The sequence below is a fragment of the Oryctolagus cuniculus genome, chromosome 4, assembly GCF_964237555.1.
Source record: "Oryctolagus cuniculus chromosome 4, mOryCun1.1, whole genome shotgun sequence".
NCBI lineage: Eukaryota > Metazoa > Chordata > Mammalia > Lagomorpha > Leporidae > Oryctolagus > Oryctolagus cuniculus.
In genome coordinates, this window is record NC_091435.1 from 126,999,834 (window position 1) to 127,020,589 (window position 20,756).

Here is a 20,756-nt window from a genome sequence, read left to right on the forward strand (position 1 = left end):
TTCTGTCTTTATAGATAAGTGATTGGAGCAGAATAATCTTTAAGGTTCTTTCCAGCACAGTAAGTCTTGAAATGCCAGGTTCAATTTGCAGAAAGTCTCTGTTATAGAGTAAACATAAATAAACAACACTCTTACCTGTGAAATAAAACACAGAAGCACTGGAATCCCTTCGTCTTCACTGTTTAGATGTGTGCAGCAATTCAAGGCAGAAGATGAACTTCATTTGCATATATTTCTAGCTACTTTATGAAGTTTGGCAACTTCCATTAAAGGAAAAAAACGAAGTTGAGAGGAAATGACAGTGGAGCAGTGGCTGGAAAATTGCTGGTGAATATGGCAATACCCCAGCTTCAAGAGTCAGCTGTTATCTACTCAGTGTTGGAGGAAAAGAAGTTTTATTGTTAGTATAATTTCCCCCCTCCAATGGAGTGGAGAGTCAGTGTCTGGGAGGTAGAGTTAGAGAAAGCGCCAACACTGGGAGTAAATGATTCATTCCCTATGTCCCATAAAGATATAAGAAGCAAAGAGAGAAGGTAAATGCTCATGGGTATCAGTAATTAAAATTGCTAAAGAATGAGAATGGAGCAGCAGCCAGAATGTATGCTGAGGGGAGGGGCAAAGACTGCAAGAAATTGGCAGGCATTCACAACAGATGAAGCCAGAAAAGAACACACAAAGGGCCTGAAGTGAGTCAGACTTTCTAAAAGGAGTTAGAGGGGAGGGAGCAAGGAGCATGAATGAGGGCACCCGCCTAGGACTGAGGAGGCTAAGGAGAGTATGGAAAAGGTCAGATTCCAGCTGTAAAAAGGCAAGTTTAGAGCTAGTTAGAGAAGCCACCTGGAGGCATAGAGCTGTTTAGCAGAATTTTAGAGAGCAAATTGCAAATGAAAAGTACCAACACATTGTGATACACGTCGTTGTCCGTATTTCAAGAGGCAGGGAAACCTTAACTATGGAGATTCTTCGAGCTAAACCACCTCCACTGAACCAGACTTGGCAAAGGCTACGATGGAAGCAGGGCAGGGTGAGAAGCAACTGTCCCATTGTTTTATTTGTGAGGATGGGAAAGATGACAAATAGAAGCCTATGTACCACACTGTTAAATATTTTAAAAGTTATAAATCAAGCTACTCGATGAAACAAAATGTTCTCTCCACCTTGACAAAATGCCTTCATAAAGACATAGAAGGCCAGGTTCACCCTTAGAATTCTTTGAATTTTTAGAGTTTGCCAGAATATGGCCGTGCTTGAAGAGCTGACTTGTGGTCCAATGGCCTTAGTCTCTCCCCTTCTTCCCTCTCAGCCCTTCTCTTCTATCCCTTGCTCAGTCCTGCACCATGAGGACTTGACCAGCTAAGTGTGGACACTCTCCTGAGCTTGTATACCTAAATGTCATTCCACATGTCCCTCCACATAACTGCCCATTCTTCACTCGTCAGGCCTGGGTGCTCCATGGGGGAAAAAAGAACAGAATCTAGGAATGGCTTATGTAGTCATGGGAAGCGTGTTTGGGGTTGTTTGAATGAGGAATTTAGGAGCAACCGGAGCATGGTATATGAGCAGGTTGGAAGTTCTTCTAGCCCTGGTGGCTCCTCATCGCTTGGAGTGGGATGACCCAAGGAGGGGCAGGGTAGATGCATCAAGAGCAGGAAGACCATGGCAGCATGTATCCTTGCCCAGGTGTATGGCTAGTTCTTGCTTCTGAGCCCTAACAATGGAACTAGAAATAGGAGCTCTTAACGTCTTTCCTATTGCAAGCACAGGTACTTCATTTGTTGACTCTTAACTTTTTTGGCTATTTTGACTTGTATTGGGTTCCCAGGGCTTGGTTTCTCACTGTCTATCCATTGGTCATCAGGTTCAATGCTTACTGTGTCCAGAGAAGAGAAGGAGTCAAATATTGACAACCTCACTAGCTTATTTAACAAGGTAATTGAAGGTACTCTGACATACATGGAGCCTGGGTGGCAGCACTCTTTAGAATATAAAGATGTAATTTATATAATTGAACACATATTTCAGCATGTTTCTATGCTAAATGCCCATTTGCTTAATTTCCATTAATACTTGTCTCCCTCCTATTCATTTTCACATCTCTTTCCCTCTTTGATGGTATTCTTATTTCTGAAATACTTCTCAGCTCAAGGCTGATTGATGCTGTGGTTTCTGAACCCTGCATGGCATAAGAATAATGGTAGAGAGTTGATTGTGAATGCCAGAAGAAAAGGGGACAGTGGGAAGGGCAATACACCCAGAAGCTTATTGTTCAGTGATGATATTGTGAAATGACATTTCTCCACTACCGACTGAGGGTGATGGGCACTAGTTAACACCTGCACAGTTTAGGGGAGTGTGTGTCTCCTCAAATCAAGAACAGGCACCAAATTAAGTGTTTTGATCCCTTACATTTTTTTTGTAGAAATCTTATGATTTGAGTACAATCCCACAGTTTCCATATGCCCTTAGAACTGGGATGGATTGATTTATAGAATTTTTAGCACCCTGCAAGACAATATAAAATATAGGATAAAGAAAGTTGTACCTCTGATGATTTGGCAGAGTTCTATTTTAAACTTGTCAGAAAAGCAAGCTTTTCATTTCTGAACAAAATCAGAGTTGAGAAGACTTTGAACTAGGTTTCATCATTTCAAGTTTAAATTTAGGTCCATGAATCCTCAGAGTGCTGACAGCCTGGCAAAGAACAAAGCACCCGTGCACAGATCAGTTAGTCTGAGTCTCTGCTGGCGAGGGTCACCATGGGGACCAGTTACAGCCCCAGCTTTCACAGCCTCTGCGAAAGTCCTGGGGAAGGCTGTCCCCCGCATCCTGGTAGGGACAGTCAGCAGCAGCCCTGACCTCTACCCACTAGATGGCATCATCCTACACCCCCCTTTCTATGCGACAGTGAAAGTGTCTCCAGATGGTGCCAAGTGTGCCCTTGGGGTCAAAATCATCCCTGCTTGAGAACTTCCAGTAGCTGATTCATTTTCTATTCCCATCCCTGTATTTCTGGCAGGAAGAGGGAGAGTGAAACCTGTAGAAGGTGAAATGAAAGCTGCTTTTGGCTTCTGAGAAAGCGGGAGGAGAAGGGAGGGGTTAGGAAGAAGAGCACTTCCCCAGCATCTGTTGCCTGCGAGATGAACTCTATTTGTACTTTCACATAGATTTGAGCTTCTCAACTAGGCCAAGGCTCTACACAAAACCAGAAGGGAAACATTATAGCATCATTTTTTTTCTGAAAAAATTACATGTTAATACTGAGGTTAAAGCATAAAATTACAAATAGATCTTACACAGGGGCTGGGTGACCTTAGGACTGATCCTGCCCCTAGAATCTCACAGGCATGGATGCACTCTCTGGCTGGGGTTCTTTGGCAGAAGCATGTGAGAAGCATGATGCGTATTAACTACTTTACTTTTATGTGGATTAAGTAGATATATACTTCTTTTTAAAAAATATTTGAAAGATTTATTTGAAAGTCAGAGATACACAGAGAGAGGAAAGGCAGAGAGAGGGAGAGAGAAAGAGAGAGAGAGAGGTCTTCCATCCCATGGTTTACTCCCCAATTGGCTGCAACGGCCAGAGCTGTGCCAATCCGAAGCCAGGAGCCAGGAGCCAGAAGCTAGGAGCTTCTTCCAGGTCTCCCATGTGGGTGCAGGGGCCCAAGGACTTAGGCCATCTTCTACTGCTTTCCCAGGCCACAGCAGAGAGCTGAATTGGAAGTGGAGCTGCTGGATCTCGAGCCGGCACCTATATGGGATGCCGGCACTTCAGACCAGAGAATTAACCCACTGCACCACAGCACTGGCCCCGATATATACTTCTAATTCAGTTTTTAAGAAGAATTTAAAGCTCAGAGAGGATAAGTAAATTATTCAAGCTCACACAGCTATTATACATAAATTATTTGAAAATTCATGTCTTAATTCTTTTTATTATTTAGTAATAAGTTGATGGAAAAGTTAACCCTGGGCAAATTTTTGAGGACGTTAAAATTTTGTCTTTTCAGTCTCACGTTCATTTCTGTGCTGTTTGTATTCTCTCTCCTTATAATCCTCATCCCAGAAGCTCAAGCATTCGGTTCTCTTGCTCAGTTTAGATGTGAACATCCAGCAGCACATCTGTTAACCACCTCAGGGATGCCAAGTTTTTAATGGCAGAAATGACTGATATTTCAGGCAGTGTGCAGGGGCTGGATGTGGCAGTGGTGATGGAGTAGCAGCAGCAGTAACTGCAGAAATTTTCCTGAAGTCCTGTATCAAATGTTCTCATGTTGAGGACTTATCTTGGGAGGCAGAGGTTGAAACCAAATAGCACCTCTGGTTACCTTTGAAGACTGTTTTGTCCCTGACTCCAGGGGTCTGGAGGTTGAAGGATCCTTTCCTTTATCTGGTAGGAAATATAAAATTTTCTTCGGCTTTCTAGAAATCCCCATGTGAGAAAAAATGAGTCACATAGAACCACCACCAACTGTACTTTCTGTGACTTTGCAAGATTCTTCCCACCTCCTTCGTTTTTCTTTCCCCTGCTCAGCACTGTGCTGTTACCAGAGAAGGGGGAGACCCAGCTGCCTGGTTTGCTTTGGGGTCTCCTCATCATTTTAGTCTGTTTGATTAGCCCTCTCCTTGCCTGACCTCAGAAATGCTTAGTTTGGCTGTGTGAAAGTAATGTTATCTCAGGCATTTAAGTAATCATTTGCCATTTATGCCAAATTGCTGTGTAATACTGCAGTGATTATGCATATCATTAAATATGTGTCACATTAGCCATGTGGTGAATTTACTTGATTATAACACTAAAGCATGCCCAGGATTTTGAGACTTCTTGGCTTGTGGCTTATGTGATATTATGGTCATTTGATAACTTAAAAACTTAGAATATTGTCATCAAGGGAAAATTTGATAAGAAGATATCTTTTTTCTCTGTAGTCTCAGTATAATCATGAAACTGACAGCATTTGTATGATTGACATCTTTTGTGTCTCCAAATTTTCCTTTTTGATCTTACAATGCAGAGTTTGCCGACAAATTCATTCTTTTCATACATTTTTAAATAATTTGGTTTAAATTGTGCTTCAAAAAAAGATGACTTTTCATAATGAATCAGCTTCTTTTTCCTATACTCACCATGAATCTTCATCCATGTGCATAAAATTAATGCATACAAAAGAATAATTGCTTTTGGGGCTGGTGCTTTGGCGTAAGGGGTAAAGCTGTTGTCTGCAGTGCTGGCATCCCATGTGGGCAACCGGTTCAAGTCCTGGCTGCTTCACTTGTGATTCAACTCTCTGCTATGGCCTGGGAAAGCAGTAGAAGATGGCCCAAGTTCTTGAACCCCTGTTCCTGTGTGGGAAACCTGGGATAAGCTCTTGGCTCCTGGTGTTGGATTGGCTCAGTTCTGGCCTTTGTGGCCAACTGGGGAGTGAGCCAGCAGATGGAAGACCTCTTTCTCTCTCTCTCTGCCTCTCTGTAACTCTGCCTTTCAAATAAATAAATCTTTTAAAAAAAGAATAATTGCTTTCCTCAGGATGTAAACAGTTATTTTTCCATAGGAGCACAATCTTAAAGGAGATATCCTAAATATTAGCATTGCTTTTCTGTAGATCTTGCATATTTTTTTAAACAACAAGCATGTTATTATACGTATTTTTAGAAATGAAACATTTCTTTACCATTGAAATATTTTTTGAATATATTAATTTCTAATTGACTTCTTCAATTGCAGCTACACTTATCTTTAGCAAACACATGTAGTATTTTAACCTTTTGGTCATTTTACTTTAGGTGTAGCCTTGTAACTATGATGTGGTAAAAAGCAACTGAATTCACTTTCTCCCCATCCAATCAGTTTTAATTCAGTTTAGCAAATATCTTTTTGAATCTCATGTCCAAAAATACCCTGGGGCACAGTCTCAGCCTTCATTGGGATTCCTTATCTCTTGTTTTTTGATTTTACTTGCTCTTTTAGTGTAAGATGCTTCATGTGATATAGTTAAGTTTTAGCAGAGCTTGCAAGAAAAGAACCATTGCATTCTGAGCATTTCAAGATGGAACCGGGAAGAGACAGCTGCTGTTAGTGTTTTCCTGCATAGTATTCTAGCCACACTCCCAGGGCGCTCTGTGGAAACAGATGTCAAAGGCAGGGAACCCCAGCTGCCGTGGGTGCCTTATCTCTGCTATATGAAAAATGATGCAATTCTGATTTTCAGTTCAGTTCCAGAATTCCCTTAAAGACAGGAGAGGGGAATGGGGACAAAAAAAAGGAGGGCAGAGACTTAAGCAGACTAAGGTATGTACTTATGCTTTGTGGAAAGCATTATTTGAAAAGCATATTTCACAAATAAAAATATTTCTCTTTAAATCACTAAGTTTGGTTTTGCACCTGTCTCTTTCTATGGCTGAGAAAAATCCCAAATGGGGATAACATGACCAATGGCTTAAAGCATTTATCCATTGTGTCTCTGAGCAGGAACTAAAACACCCACCCCCTGTCAGGCTTGCTTGCCAAGTTTTAGACAGATTTTTAAAAAGGATCTGATTTGAGAATTATTCTTGATATGGTTGCAATGATCACATTTGCCACTAGACAGAGCTGTTTGTCTTATTTTTAACCATAACAGAGTTCAGGATTTGCAAGAGAATTGCAGCCAATGAAAAGGGAAAACCAGAAATGATAATATTGCTTATGGGATCACATTTTTTAGTGCTCTTTTACGACTAGAGATACGTAATTTCCAGGTTGTTAGTATTGTTATCACTTGGGAGACTGTAACTCAGTCCTCAGACTTTCACTTATCACTATGAAGATTTCAAAATCCAATAAAGAGTAATTAGCAGAGCCAGCCTTGTGATGTAGTGGGTAAAGCGGCTGCCTGCGATGCTGGCATCCCATGAGGGTGCTAGTTCATGTCTTGGCTACTCTATTCCCTGATAATGGCCTGGAAAAAGCAGTAGAATATGCTGCAACTGCTTGGGACCCTGCATACACATGGGAGACCTTGAAGAAGCTCCATTTCAGCCATCCTGGAGTGAACCAGCAGACAGAAGACCTTTCTCCTTCTCTCCCTTTCTCTCTCTCTCTCTCTCACACTCAACTCTGACTTTCAAATAAAATTTAAAAAAATGATTAGCATGTATTATACAATTTGTTCATTCTTTTATATTTCAGAGGTGAAACCCTAATTCTAAGCTTTTTCTGGAGACTTCCTGGTAAATTATTTTCTGTTCTTTTCTCTGAAAACAGTCTATTTTACAAGCACAACTTTTGGAATTATGGTAGTGTTATAATATGGAATATTTTATATATTTTATTTTATTTTATTTTTTTGACAGGCAGAGTGGACAGTGAGAGAAACAGAGAGAAAGGTCTTCTTTTTGCCATTGGTTCACCCTCCAATGGCCGCCGTGGCCAGTGCACCGTGCTGATCCGAAGGCAGGAGCCAGGTGCTTCTCCTGGTCTCCCATGGGGTGCAGGGCCCAAGCACTTGGGCCATCCTCCACTGCCTTCCCAGGCCACAGCAGAGAGCTGGCCCGGAAGAGGGGCAACCGGGACAGAATCTGGTGCCCTGACCGGGGCTAGAACCTGGTGTGCCGGCGCCGCTAGGTGGAGGATTAGCCTATTGAGCCACGGCGCCGGATGTAATATTTTATATATTTTAGTTGCACAGCAATTTTGTACCAGGATGTGGAAAATGTTGAAAAACTTTACCACCGTCCAAACTGAGTCCATCATGAGCCCAATCCAGAAAACCCTGAGTTCTGGGGTTTGGGTAGAACATGGCCTGGGGAAATGTCTGGACTGGAACTACTGATGTCAGTCCTTCATCTTGACACATATGCAGCACCTTTGCCCTTAAAGTGACACAACCCCACAATACCCAAACAGTGGTCCTCAAATGGTTTCTGAACAGGTAGCATCAGCATCCCTTGGGAACTTAGTAGAAATGCAAATGATCTGACCTATCCCCTGATGGAGTCTGGAAGCGGAGTTCAGATGATTTACATTCAGGTGATTCTGAAGCAGGCTGATGTTTGAGATTTTCTGATATAGCTTCCAAATGAAAGAAAAAAATTAAATCATGGAAAAAAAATCCTAGCCAGGTGAAAAAGAATATATGGAGTACAAAGATGTACAAGAATTTTGTGAAAGAGAGTAAGAAATAATCTCTGGGAACCAAAAAAAAAAAACCTAAATAATTGTTTAATGCAATTAAATTAATTTTTACATAAGATAAAAATAAAAATTCCATGGATGGTTTTAAAAATAAAGCTGTAGAAAGCATATATCAAGGAAAAAGAACAAAGAAAGGGGAAGGAAAGACTAGGTGAGAAATTTAAAAGATTAATACAAAACCTCGAAGGTCTACTTAATAGGTTTTCCAACAGAGGAAATTAGCAAACAGCAGAAGACAATTTCTCAGAGTTGAAGATTACGAGTGCGTTTGCTGAAATGGCCCCTACATATCCAGTCTAAGAGAAAAGGCCCACAAGACATATCAACATGAACATTAAGAATACCTGGTAACAGAAAAGATTCTAAAACTTTTGAATAGTTAAAAAAATTAAAATGGGATCTGAATTCATACTAGCAACACTGGAAGTTAGAAAATAATAGAGCAAAGCCTTTAAAAACTGAAGTGAAAACAAATTTGAGTCTAAAATATTATAATTAGCTACTCAATATTCTAGGATTTTTCATTCATGCAATGATTCACTTGTCTCCATTCTTGCCATGCAAACAGAGTGTGCTTCAGTAGCGAAAGAGAGTAAATAATAATAATAAAAAAACCAGAAAGATCGGGAAGTGGTGGGTCCAATACAGGAAATTGACAATGATTCTTCTAGGATAGCATTTGTGTGGTAAGTCCAACTATTAAGTTTTGGAGAAAAAAATTATATAAGAAGGAAAAGATAATATAGTGCTTAGCTGAACAATCAACAACATTTACCCAATCAAAAATATGAGATCTTCCAAAAGTTTGTGGAAATGTGTAGTATGAAAAATTATGCACAGATTTCATTGTTTTGCACCAAAATAACTTTTAGGTTGATTTCCCACAAACTTTTAAAAGTATATTTATGTGAAGTCTCTGTTTCCATTTTATTCAAAAAGTACAAAAAATCATTGGTTAAAAATTGTCTTGTGTGTGAAAAATGAAAGAATTAAACCACATGAAATAAAAGAAAATTAAGTATAAATTGAGTTAATTTCACACCATTTGATAGTTGTGTACTCAGATATTTAATTCAACCAACTTCAGTTGGGAGTGAAGGAAGAGCCCCGCTGAGACAGTCAAACTGGTCACATAAGAAAGTGTGGTTCTTGGGCCAGTAGAGTTAATATCACCTGGGAAACTGTTAGAAATGCAGACCTGCTGAGTCTCCCATTCTGTGCTGGAGTTTAGTAATCTTTCAGCAGGGCTTGCTTCCAGGTGATTGTGGTGCCTGCTGAAGCATGAGAAGTACAGAATTATGAAAGCTTGTTCCCAATTTGGGTTACAAAATACTATTGTGTAGTAGAATTTCGCAGTTGTTACAGAGATAAAAGAAAATAAATTCAGGTACCAAGAATTTAATTGTACTTTGCTACCATTTTCTCTGATGTATTTTCCATTGCCTATCTCTTATCTGATTTTGGACTTACAATTTTGGAAGAAAGTGTTAATCATTGCTAGATGAGAAATTAAGCAAATTACTTCAACTATATATGATGATTATTTGCTAATCTTTTCTCTAAATGTGCTACACACACACGCATATATATATATATGATATGTACACACACACACATATATGTATATAAATGTCCTCAAAAGGAATCCCCAAACATCTTTGTTTCTGAGTATCTGTATCACTTCATGTTGTGTATCATGAAGAACTATGCAGAGATACTGCTATCTCCCTGATGTAGACTGGTGCAGTTTTAGCTTCAGCACCCAAGTGACTTGCAGGAAATCAATGCAGGTGCTCTGTCAGTGACAGCAGGTCTTTTTTTTTTTTTTTTTTTTTTTTTTTTTTTTTTTTTTTTAGACAGGCAGAGTTAGTGAGAGAGAGAGACACAGAGAAAAAGGTCTTCCCTCCTCTGGTTCAACCCCCAATGTCTGCCAACAGCCCACGCACTGCGCTGATCTGAAGCCAGGAGCCAGGTGCTTCCACCTGTTCTCCCACGCAGGTGCAGGGACCCAAGCACTTGGGCCATCCTTCACTGCCCTCTTGGGCCACAGTAGAGAGCTGGACTAGAAGAGGAGCAACCAGGACTAGAACCCAGTGCCCATATATATGGGATGCCGGTGCCACAGGCGGAGAACTAACCAAGTGAGCTACGGCGCCAGCCCCAGCTCTTTAATTCTGAAGGGAATCCCCTAGAGAATAATTTGGCTTCTGTCAATTTAGGAAAAGTTGCCACTTCTTAAGTGTTTTTACTTACATAAAAGTATCACACTTATAGTATTTTTTTTTTTTTGACAGGCAGAGTGGACATTGAGAGAGAGAGAGAAAGGTCTTCCTTTGCCGTTGGTTCACCCTCCAATGGCCACCGCAGCCGGTGCGCTGTGGCCGACTGCGCTGATCCGATGGCAGGAGCCAGGTACTTATCCCGGTCTCCCATGGGGTGCAGGGCCCAAGTACTTGGGCCATCTTCCATTGCACTCCCAAGCCACAGCAGACAGCTGGCCTGGAAGAGGGGCAACCGGGACAAAATCCGGTGCCCCGACCGGGACTAGAACCCGGTGTGCCGGCGCTGCAAGGTGGAGGATTAGCCTAGTGAGCCTCTGCGCCGGCCCACACTTATAGTATTACAACTTTTCTATTGGGAAACTTGATTCTCCAAATGATCCCAAACTGAACTCATAACCTGTGCTAGTAAACTTCCCCCACTTTTCTTATTTCCTGTTTCAGTAGTTGAAATTATGAGCTGACTGATTGGTTAGGCCAAAGACATGGGGTTTACTTATTAATTCCATTCAATTAGTACTGAATGTCTGCTACTTCCCAGACACTGTTCTAGGAATTGGGAAAACAGCAGTGAACAAAACAAGACAAAAATTCCTGCCTTCAAGGAATTTATATCCAAGTAGCAGGAGAAAGCCAAACTAAATAAGTTACATATTTGTAATTAAAAAAAAAAGATAGACATCAAGAATACCTGGGACTATGTTTACAGAGGATGACATACTTGGTGAAATGATTAGGGGCAGCCTCACTGAATGGATGATGTTTAAATAAAGAATCAAAGAAGGAGGAGTATAAGCCATCTTGTTGTCTGGGAAGAGTAAAAAGTAAGAACAAGGGTCCTAAGACAACAATATGCCAGGGATTGCTTGAGCAGCGTATGTTGAATACGTGAGGTCCTCTTTTGCTTCTGAACCTGCATGGAATAATGTACTTCAGAGAGCCTTCCTTTTTTTCCCTAAATTTGGACTTGTTTACCTTCTTTCTTCTCTTATACTACCCCTTACTTCCAGAGTCTATTCAGTTATACTGAACTTGTCATTTTATGTTTTAACTGTTTCATTACCTAGTTCCCCATTCCTCCCTTAGCCTTGGTGAGGATGATATCACTCCTTTTATATATAGTATTGCACTGACAGTGACAAATAGAAAGCACTCAGCATAGACAGGAGGAATGAAGAATAGATGCCAAACTCTACAGACACCAGAATTTTAATGAGAGATTAATGAATTCTTTGGTCACTGCCAGGAAAAACTACAATATTTGCTGAATGCATGAAAGAGGGAATCAATAAAGAAAACATATTTTGATTCTTCGTATTCTGTTCTCCCCCCCACCAAGTTGTCACAGTGCTCATTAATAGTGGTGACTTGTAGCCACCCCTGACCCTGCACATATGTAGAGCAGGTAATGATCCGGGGTGGAGAACCACTTTCTGCCAAGAGACATTTGGATATTTATAATGCCATTTTCAAGCAATACAAAATTATCAACTTAAAAATTAGCCTGTGATTGATTTATTGAATTCCAGGTCCCATCGGCAGTTGTGTTGGCAGACTCAGACCAAGTGATTTCATGGGCCTTATATGACCTGCAGACCAGATGTTCCTCCCTCCTGGACAGCACTTCATTGTTTTTGGAAGAATTCCTCACTGTGGGTCCTTTCCAACTTCAGTCCTATAGAAGCAGTGATCGGAGCAGCGCTGGTTTTGTCTAGCTTAGCACATATGATCGTTTCTAGAAGGCTGACAGTAATGCCCCAAGTGGTGGATGGCAGGGTCAGTGACTTTTGGGCTGTCAACAATATCCACAGCCAAAGGAGAAACTTAATACTGGGTTACAATTACTGTGATGTTTCCTTTATTTCAGTTTGAATGCATCAGAAGCCTCAACAGTGAGTGGATACTAAGAAGACACCTGCTATCTTTGAGAAATAAGTTGGAAGTTTAGGAGAATATGGTTACTCAGTTATGGCTATATGATATATTTGACTCCATTTTTGCCAGTAACTATTCAGAGAAATATTATTCCATAAAAGTTGTATTCCTGGGGTGGGCATTTGATCTTGCAGTTAAATTGCCAGTTAGAGTGCCTGTGTCCCAAATCAAAGGCCTGGGTTTGAGCCCCTGAGTCCTGGCTGTATTTGCTGAGTCCAGCTTTCTGCTAATGCAAAGTATGGTAGGCAGCAGGTGATGGCTCAAGTAGTTGGGTCCTTGCCACCCGTCTGGGAGACATGGATTGGATTCCTGACTCCCAGCTTCAGCCTGCCTGCACTGTTGCAGGTATTTGGAGAGTGAACCAATGGACTGTCACCCAGACAACTAGGAGCTTTCTCTGTTTCTCTTTGTTTCTCTCTCAAAGAAAAAAACCGTTGTATTCCCAGGCTTCTGTGACCTAGAGAATTAATTAATTAGAGGTTACATAATTTTACGTATATAGTACTTGTTGGACTTTATGTCAAAACAAAATAAAAAATCTATTAAGTTTTATTAACAAAATAAGGTAAAACATAAATTCAAATCAATTTTAATAATTAATAAAGTGACATTTACTTGAAAACTCACTGTGGGTAGGGAGACCACCATCTTGACAAGTCCTACCAAGTGTCTCAGAAGAAGGAAGTTGGGCATGGTAAAAGTTTATAGATTTGGGGTTCCTGGTTCAAACGGTTTGATACAGCTCTTTCAAGACGAGCAACTGATTGAGATTGGCATAATTTGTGATGTAACAGTTTAGAACTGGTGGAACTGAGCCTTGGTAAGTAAACTTCATATAATAAAAATATGTTTTTCCAGGTGAGTAGATTCTTGGTTCTGATAATTGATCTGTGGAAATTTACTGAATCAAATGAGATTTTTTAAAAAAATTAGTTTACAACTTTACCTTTATTAGACAAATTTTCTTGGAAGAAATCATAAATTCATATTGACAATGCTGGTCTATATTCTTAAGCCATGTCAACATGGATGTCTCAGCACTTATGCTTTTTTCAAACTGTTTTTACTCTTGAGCACATTGAGATTTTATGTGTCTTGATGGCTTTTAAGAACAGGTGTTGAAAAGCAGAGAGATGCCGGAGCCGCGGCTCAATAGGCTAATCCTCCCCCTGCGGCGCCAGCACCCCGGGTTCTAGTCCCGGTTGGGGCGCTGAATTCTGTCCCGGTTGCTCCTCTTCCAGGCCTGCTCTCTGCTGTGGCCAGGGAGTGCAGTGGAGGATGGCCCAAGTGCTTGGGCCCTGCACCCGCACGGGAGACCAGGAGAAGCACCTGGCTCCTGGCTTTGGATCAGCGCGGTGCACCGGCTGCAGCGTGCTGGCCTGAGCAGCCATTGGAGGGTGAACCAACGGCAAAGGAAGACCTTTCTCTCTCACTGTCCACTCTGCCTGTCAAAAGAAAAAAACTAAAAAAAAAAAAAATAAATGAAGAAAGAAAAGTAGAGAGAATAGGGGTATAAATCTGTAAAGGAGGAAGAAGTACTACTGAAGGATGGGATTGTGAGTGGAAGTGAGAAAATGAGAGTGAAAAGAATAAGCTTACTTTTGTGCAACTGTGTTAAGACTTTGGCCAATAGAATAATCAAATACATATTTGGTCTTCTCTCCTGCAGAAAAACCAATAAACCTACAACCACCTGTAAACTTGAAAAACCTGTTAAAGTGAGCCATCATTTATAAGTAACTTAGATTGAGGTCTCCTGCCCTGCTCCAGATAGCTTCAACCCATTGAAATAGATGTTCCACGAGTGTTTGCTTGTGGTGCTTTCTCATCTACTCTTCTTTCAGAGTTCAGATGTGAGCATCATGATGGCGAGTAAAAGAGTACCATGGGAAAAAAAAAAAAAAAAAGAGTACCATGGGGAAAGGATGATGTAGTCCTAGGGTCAAAAGGGACCATGTTCTGAAATCAAAATAGTTGTGGATGCTTGGGTGATCTATGCTCAGTTCTCTGCAACTGCCTCTAGTCAGTAGCTTAGCAAGATACTCTGTCACTCACTGATAGAACATGATCGAATTTATAGTGACAATGAATGTTTGCAAAGCTGTAGATTGTAGCTATCAATACACAGCCCAAGCTCTAGAGTGAAATAGAATTGGATGTGAATCCCAATGGTAAAACATTTCAGTTTTATGATCTTAGATAAATTGCTACTTATTCGCATTGATTTTTAAAATATATGCATCTCAGCCTCATTTTTCCCACGTATAAGTTGGGGGATAAACAGTAGCTACCTGAAAAGATTGTGGCGACTGATTTTACAGCTACATATAAAACTTTCAGTCTAGTTCACAATGGCAGCCTTTATCATCATGATGATTATTGCAGTCGGTATGCGATGCTGCTCATTTTCAGTTGAGATGTGGAAACACAGAATCAGACAACAATAGAGTTGGAAATGACCATAGAGCTGTTGTACTCTAGCAACTTTATTTTCTAGGAGAGAGAAATAAAGAGCAAAGGGAGCAAATCATAGCTGGAGAGAAATAGCAGGTGAAGAAAAGGAGGCATCCTGTTTCCATCACTTATCTTGTGGGCCAATGTTTAACTAGTAAGAACAGCTGTGAGAAATGTGTTTCCTAGGGTTCTGTTGATAACTCCTTGTATAGGGCACATTAGAATCCTGCTCTATCTTGCAGTATTTCCAGTGGAGAATAGAAAGTGGTCTTTTATCTCTTGGAGCCCAGACCCTGAAGTTTTCTGGGCACGGTTTTCATTACTTGGCAATAACTGATATCTTTCGAATGTGGAATAAATATTTGGGATTAATAAGCCCTATGTGAATGCTAAGCTCATCATCTGTTGACACATTCTTCCCATACCCAGCAACTACTCCCAGCAGTTTCTCTTGTCAACAAAATACCAAATATTGCTGAAAGAACAAACAGCTGCAAATATCAAAGACCTGCCTTTTAAAGAGTTTTCCACAATAAATATTGGAAACTCTGGAAAGATCTTTTACTGTGAAATTAACCTTTAAGACACTATTTCTTGTTTTAAATCAACAAAACTTTATTGAGCATTTGCTTTTTATTTTTATTTTATTTTTTTGACAGGCAGAGTGGACAGTGAGAGAGAGAGACAGAGAGAAAGGTCTTCCTTTGCCGTTGGTTCACCCTCCAATGGCTGCTGCGGCCGGCGCGCTGCGGCTGGCGCACCGCGCTGATCCAATGGCAGGAGCCAGGAGCCAGGTGCTTTTCCTGGTCTCCCATGGGGTGCAGGGCCCAAGCACCTGGGCCATCCTCCACTGCACTCCCTGGCCACAGCAGAGAGCTGGCCTGGAAGAGGGGCAACTGGGACAGAATCCGGCGCCCCAACCGGGACTAGAACCCGGTGCTAGGGTTCTAGTCCCAACCGGGACTAGAACATCCGCTGCTAGGCGGAGGATTAGCCTAGTGAGCCGCGGCGCTGGCCTGAGCATTTGCTTTGAACAAGGTACCATAGTGACTCAAGGAACCTTTTTTTTTTTTTTTTTTTTTTTTTTTTTTTTTGCTTTTGAGGCACTTTCACTGTAATAGGAAAGATGAAACGTAAGTAGATTCATCAAAACTTGAGTAATAAAATGCAATAAAATAATAGCTGAGTACATAAGCCAGGGAACACTGGTAGGCAGAGCCTGATGAATTGCCAAATGAATGGGGAGGTGGCCATTTGCCCGATTAGCATCCAACCACTTTGTTCTGTGACACTGCCCTACTCAGTTTGTGGAATTATCGTTGCCTGGAGTAGGCTATCCAATCACATGCTTTGCATTTCCCTAGCCAAGGAGTCATCTTCTGAACTAGGACATGCCTACTAAACTGTCTTCCAGACTGACTCAGTATTGAAATACATAGTTCATGTAGCTGATTAAAGTTGACCCCTTTGGTTATCTGGTTTCTGATTGCTGTCAGTTATGAGTTTTTAGCAATTCCTACTTTGCCTCAAGCTCCTCAGTGAGTTTGGAATATATTTCTTGTCCAGATGAGTTGGTCAGGCTTGGTATACGGATAGTGGCAGATGGAGGGCAACAAAGCCTCTTTTCAATGTGGTTGTCCAAGAAGAGAGGAGGTGACAGGAGTTTGGATCTGGACAGGGGATGTGGATAAGCAAATGTCAAGATGTTCAGTGCTGGAGCCTCCTATTACGTCTAATGCTGGGACACTGAAGGAACCCTTTCCATAGGTTGTCCGAAAGGTTGCTCACAAGTCTTGAGGATTTGATGTTTCGCTAAATGAAAAAGCAAGGCAATAGAACTGAAAAAGATTTCAAATTAATAAGTTAAAAAATATGAAAGGAGGGCATCTGTCCCAGCAGTTAAGATGCTGGTTAAGCATTCCATGTCAGAGGGCCTGGGTTCAGCAGCTGCCTCTAGCTCCTGACCTGAATTTCCTGCCAGTGCAGACCCTGGGAGGCAATTGTAAAAGTGCAGGTCATTAGATCCCAGCCACCCACATGTGATACCTGAATTGTCTTCTTATTTCCTAGCTTTGGCCTAACCCAGCCTTGGCTATTGTGGGCATTTGGGAAGTGAACCATAGATGGGAATTCTCTCTCTCTGTCTCTCAAATAATAATAATAATGGTAATAATAATAATTGTGAAAATATAGGGCTACAGATGCAGTTACAGCTAAGATAATATTTATTTTCACTCTAAAAATATCTTTGGGGATTTTTTTAAATCATTGTGAGGTCTCTCTTTCTGACCTAGGTTCATAATGACCTTCTTTTAATAGTAGATAAATTCATTTCTTAATCTATCTATACACAGTCAATCTAATGTATATGATTGGATATTTGGAGGGCATATTATCCACATTTGACAGTTCTTGTTAATATTAGAAACTACATATGGTGCTGAGAAAGAACTTTCAGGCAACAGTGAATCTAACTCCTTGAATTTAATTTAAATGTGAAACAGTTGTATTTGATTAAATAATGTGGGTTATATTTTGTCTGGAGATATACATGTACTTCCCGAGCCAGAAGGAGAGAAATACCAAGACTGGGGTCTGGAATTTGGTCCAATATGTACTCTAAAAAGATAAACAATTTGTTATTGGCAAAATGAAAATGTGCTAAAGATCTGGGAACTGGGAAATGGAGAGGTTAGCAAGGCCCATTCACCACTTCCTCTTCTCAGTGTGTTACTTTCTCTCTTTAATTTTAATTTAAAGCCAGGCTCTCTTTACTTCTGAAGAAGAAAATGTATTTTCTTAAAGTGTTTCTTTAAGGGGGAATTAGTGCATTTGTCCTTGCATGTGTAATGAAAACATTTCTTACCTTCATTTTTACAGCAAACATAACACTTACATCTGAATTTCTGGAAGGCAATAGAATAGAACACTACACTTGCTTTGCATTTTATTCCTCAGTGGCTGGACAAATTTTTAAAATATGAGGTAAATCAAGCAGGAAGATTAAAATCAGATGGTTTTGCATAGACTACTAGTAATGAGGAAAGAGCTGGCATTTTCCCTTGTGCTTATTTGACTATCTATTTTATACTTATTTTAAACACCAAATTAGAAGAGTTGCAAAGTAGTAAAATCCAAAATGGTAAGCATTGCTTAGTCATTTTTATAATGAATTTTGAGTCTTTTAAAATGCACATGGCCAAACTATGCTGGAATATGATCAGGTAGATTTTTCTGTTCATAAATAGTTTATTCAAAAAATTGTGGCATTTAGCATATCTGTGAGAGATCTTTGGGAATTTTACCCTTGTTTGTTTGTGTTGCCATGGGAATGTCCATTTTTATATCTTCAAAGAGATACTGCTTTTCAGTGTGGTGGAGCAGAAAGCACAGTTAGGAAATAATGTATCTGCATCTAGCTTCAATGCCTACCATGCAGCTATGAGTAAAGGATTTAAGTTCTCTAAGTTTCAGTTTTAAACAATTTTTATTTTAAAATTTATATCTATTTGGCAAGGAGGCAGAGACAGAGAGATATCCTCTTGCTATTTCACTCCCCAAATGCCCACAATAGCTGGGACTGGGCCACACAAAAGTTGGGAGCCAGGGAATAGGACACAGTCTATGTCTCCCATGTGGGTGGCAGGAACACAATTACCACCAAAAAGGAATACAAAAATACTTCAATATTAGAATGTGAAGGTGAAGAGATTGATGAAATGTCTGAAAAGGAATTCTAATGAATGATCATAATATTACTCAAAAACACAGAGAAACAAATATATGAGATAAAGAACTCCATATATGACATGGATGAAAAATTGTGACGGGAGATTGACACATTGAAGAGAAATCCTTTGACATCGGAGATGAAACTCTTGAGTGCCTTCGTTCAGATGTGTGTTATACTTACCTTGGTGACATCCTGAGTCCAGGCAAGGTTTTGGTGCAGTCACAAATGCCATGGTTCTTCCAGAATTGCGTCAGTGTCTTCCTTCCTGGGTACAGTTCCGCTTCAGAAAGGAGGCTTTAAAAACTGCTATAACTTCATGACCCATTGGTTGGGGTTTGGAAGAAGAAACACACTTTAATATTGGGGTGAAGATCACCATCAAAGCAAGGATGTGTAGGATCATTATCAACAGTAAGCAAAATCTTGAAAAGTGTGCTTTTTTCCCAATGTTACCTTTCCATTTCGCTGGCATAGCAATTCAGGAGGGCATCTTCGAAGAGGAGCTGGACTGTTCATAAGTTCTTACTGCTCCTGTAGTTCACTGGTTGGGTGTGGTTATTCATGTGCTCAACAGCCCTGGGTTTTCACTGTGGCAGATCATGGGTTTCAATTTGTAGCCTGCAACATAGCTTCAGACAAAACTGCTACCTTCTCCGGTCAATCTTTGAAATCTGCCATTGGCTCCTTCCTGTGGATGACACTTCTTTCAGACATCTGTTTTCAAAACAGGAGGTTTTATCTATAGCCAACTTATATTTGATCAAGGATCTAAAACCAATCCCGGAGTAAGGACAGTCTATTCAATAAATGGTGCTGGGAAAACTGGATTTCCACGTGCAGAAGCATGAAGCAAGACTCCTACCTTACACCTTACACAAAAATCTACTCAACATGGATTAAAGACTTAAATATATGACCCGACACCATCAAATTATTAGAGAGCATTGGAGAAACCCTGCAAGATATAGGTACCGGCAAAACTTCCTAGAAAAGAACCTGGAGGTGCAGGCAGTCAAAGACAAAATTAACTATTGGGATTGCATCAAATTGAGAAGTTTCTGTACTGCAAAAGATACAGTCAGGAGAGTGAAGAGGCAACCGACAGAATGGGAAAAAGTATTTGCAAACTACGCAACAGATGAAGGGTTGATAACCAGAATCTACAAAGAAATCAAGAAACTCCACAACAACAAAACAAACAACCCACTTAAGAGATGGGCCAAGGACCTCAATAGACATTTTTCCAAAGAGGAAATCCAAATGGCCAACAGGCACATGAAAAAATGTTCAAGGTCATTAGTAATCAGGGAAATGCAAATCAAAACCACAATGAGGTTTCACCTCACCCCGGTTAGAATGGCTCACATGCAGAAATCTACCAACAACAGATGCTGGCAAGAATGTGGGGAAAAAGGGACACTAACCCACTGTTGGTGGGAATGAAAACTGGTTAAGCCACCATGGAAGTCAGTCTGGAGATTCCTCAGAAACCTGAATATAACCCTACCATACAACCCAGCCATCCCACTCCTTGGAATTTACCCAAAGGAAATTGAATTGGCAAACAAAAAAGAGCTGTCTGCACCTTAATGTTTATTGCAGCTCAATTCACAATAGCTAAGACCTGGAACCAACCCAAATGCCCATCAGCAGTAGACTGGATAAAGGAATTATGGGACATGTACTCTATAGAATACTAGACAGCAGTCAAAAACAATGAAATCCAGTCATTTGCATCAAAATGGAGGAATCTGGAAAACATTATGCTGAATGAATTAAGCCAGTCCCAAAGGGACAAATATCATATGTTCTCCCTGATCAGTGACAACTAACTTAGCACCAAAGGGGAAACTCGTTGATTACAATGTGTCCTGGGGAGGATCTTTTTTGGCCATGACTCTAGATTAAGTGGACTGTCTGCTTTTGGTGAATCTCTAGAGGCTTGTGGTGGGTGTGGCCAGAGAGCTCTGTTCAGTTCTTCAGGGTTAAGGGTGTGCCAAAGGTGACACACCCAGGTTTGGCTTGGTAAATCTTCTCTCTCTCTCTCTTTATTCAGAAGGGAAGTAATCACACTCAGCTGAGCTCTTCTCCTTGATGGCAATCAGAGCCTGAGCACTAGCCCCAGTGTGTATAATATTTGTCTGTGCTGTCCCAAGGACCTCAGAAAGGATTTGTGCAGTCC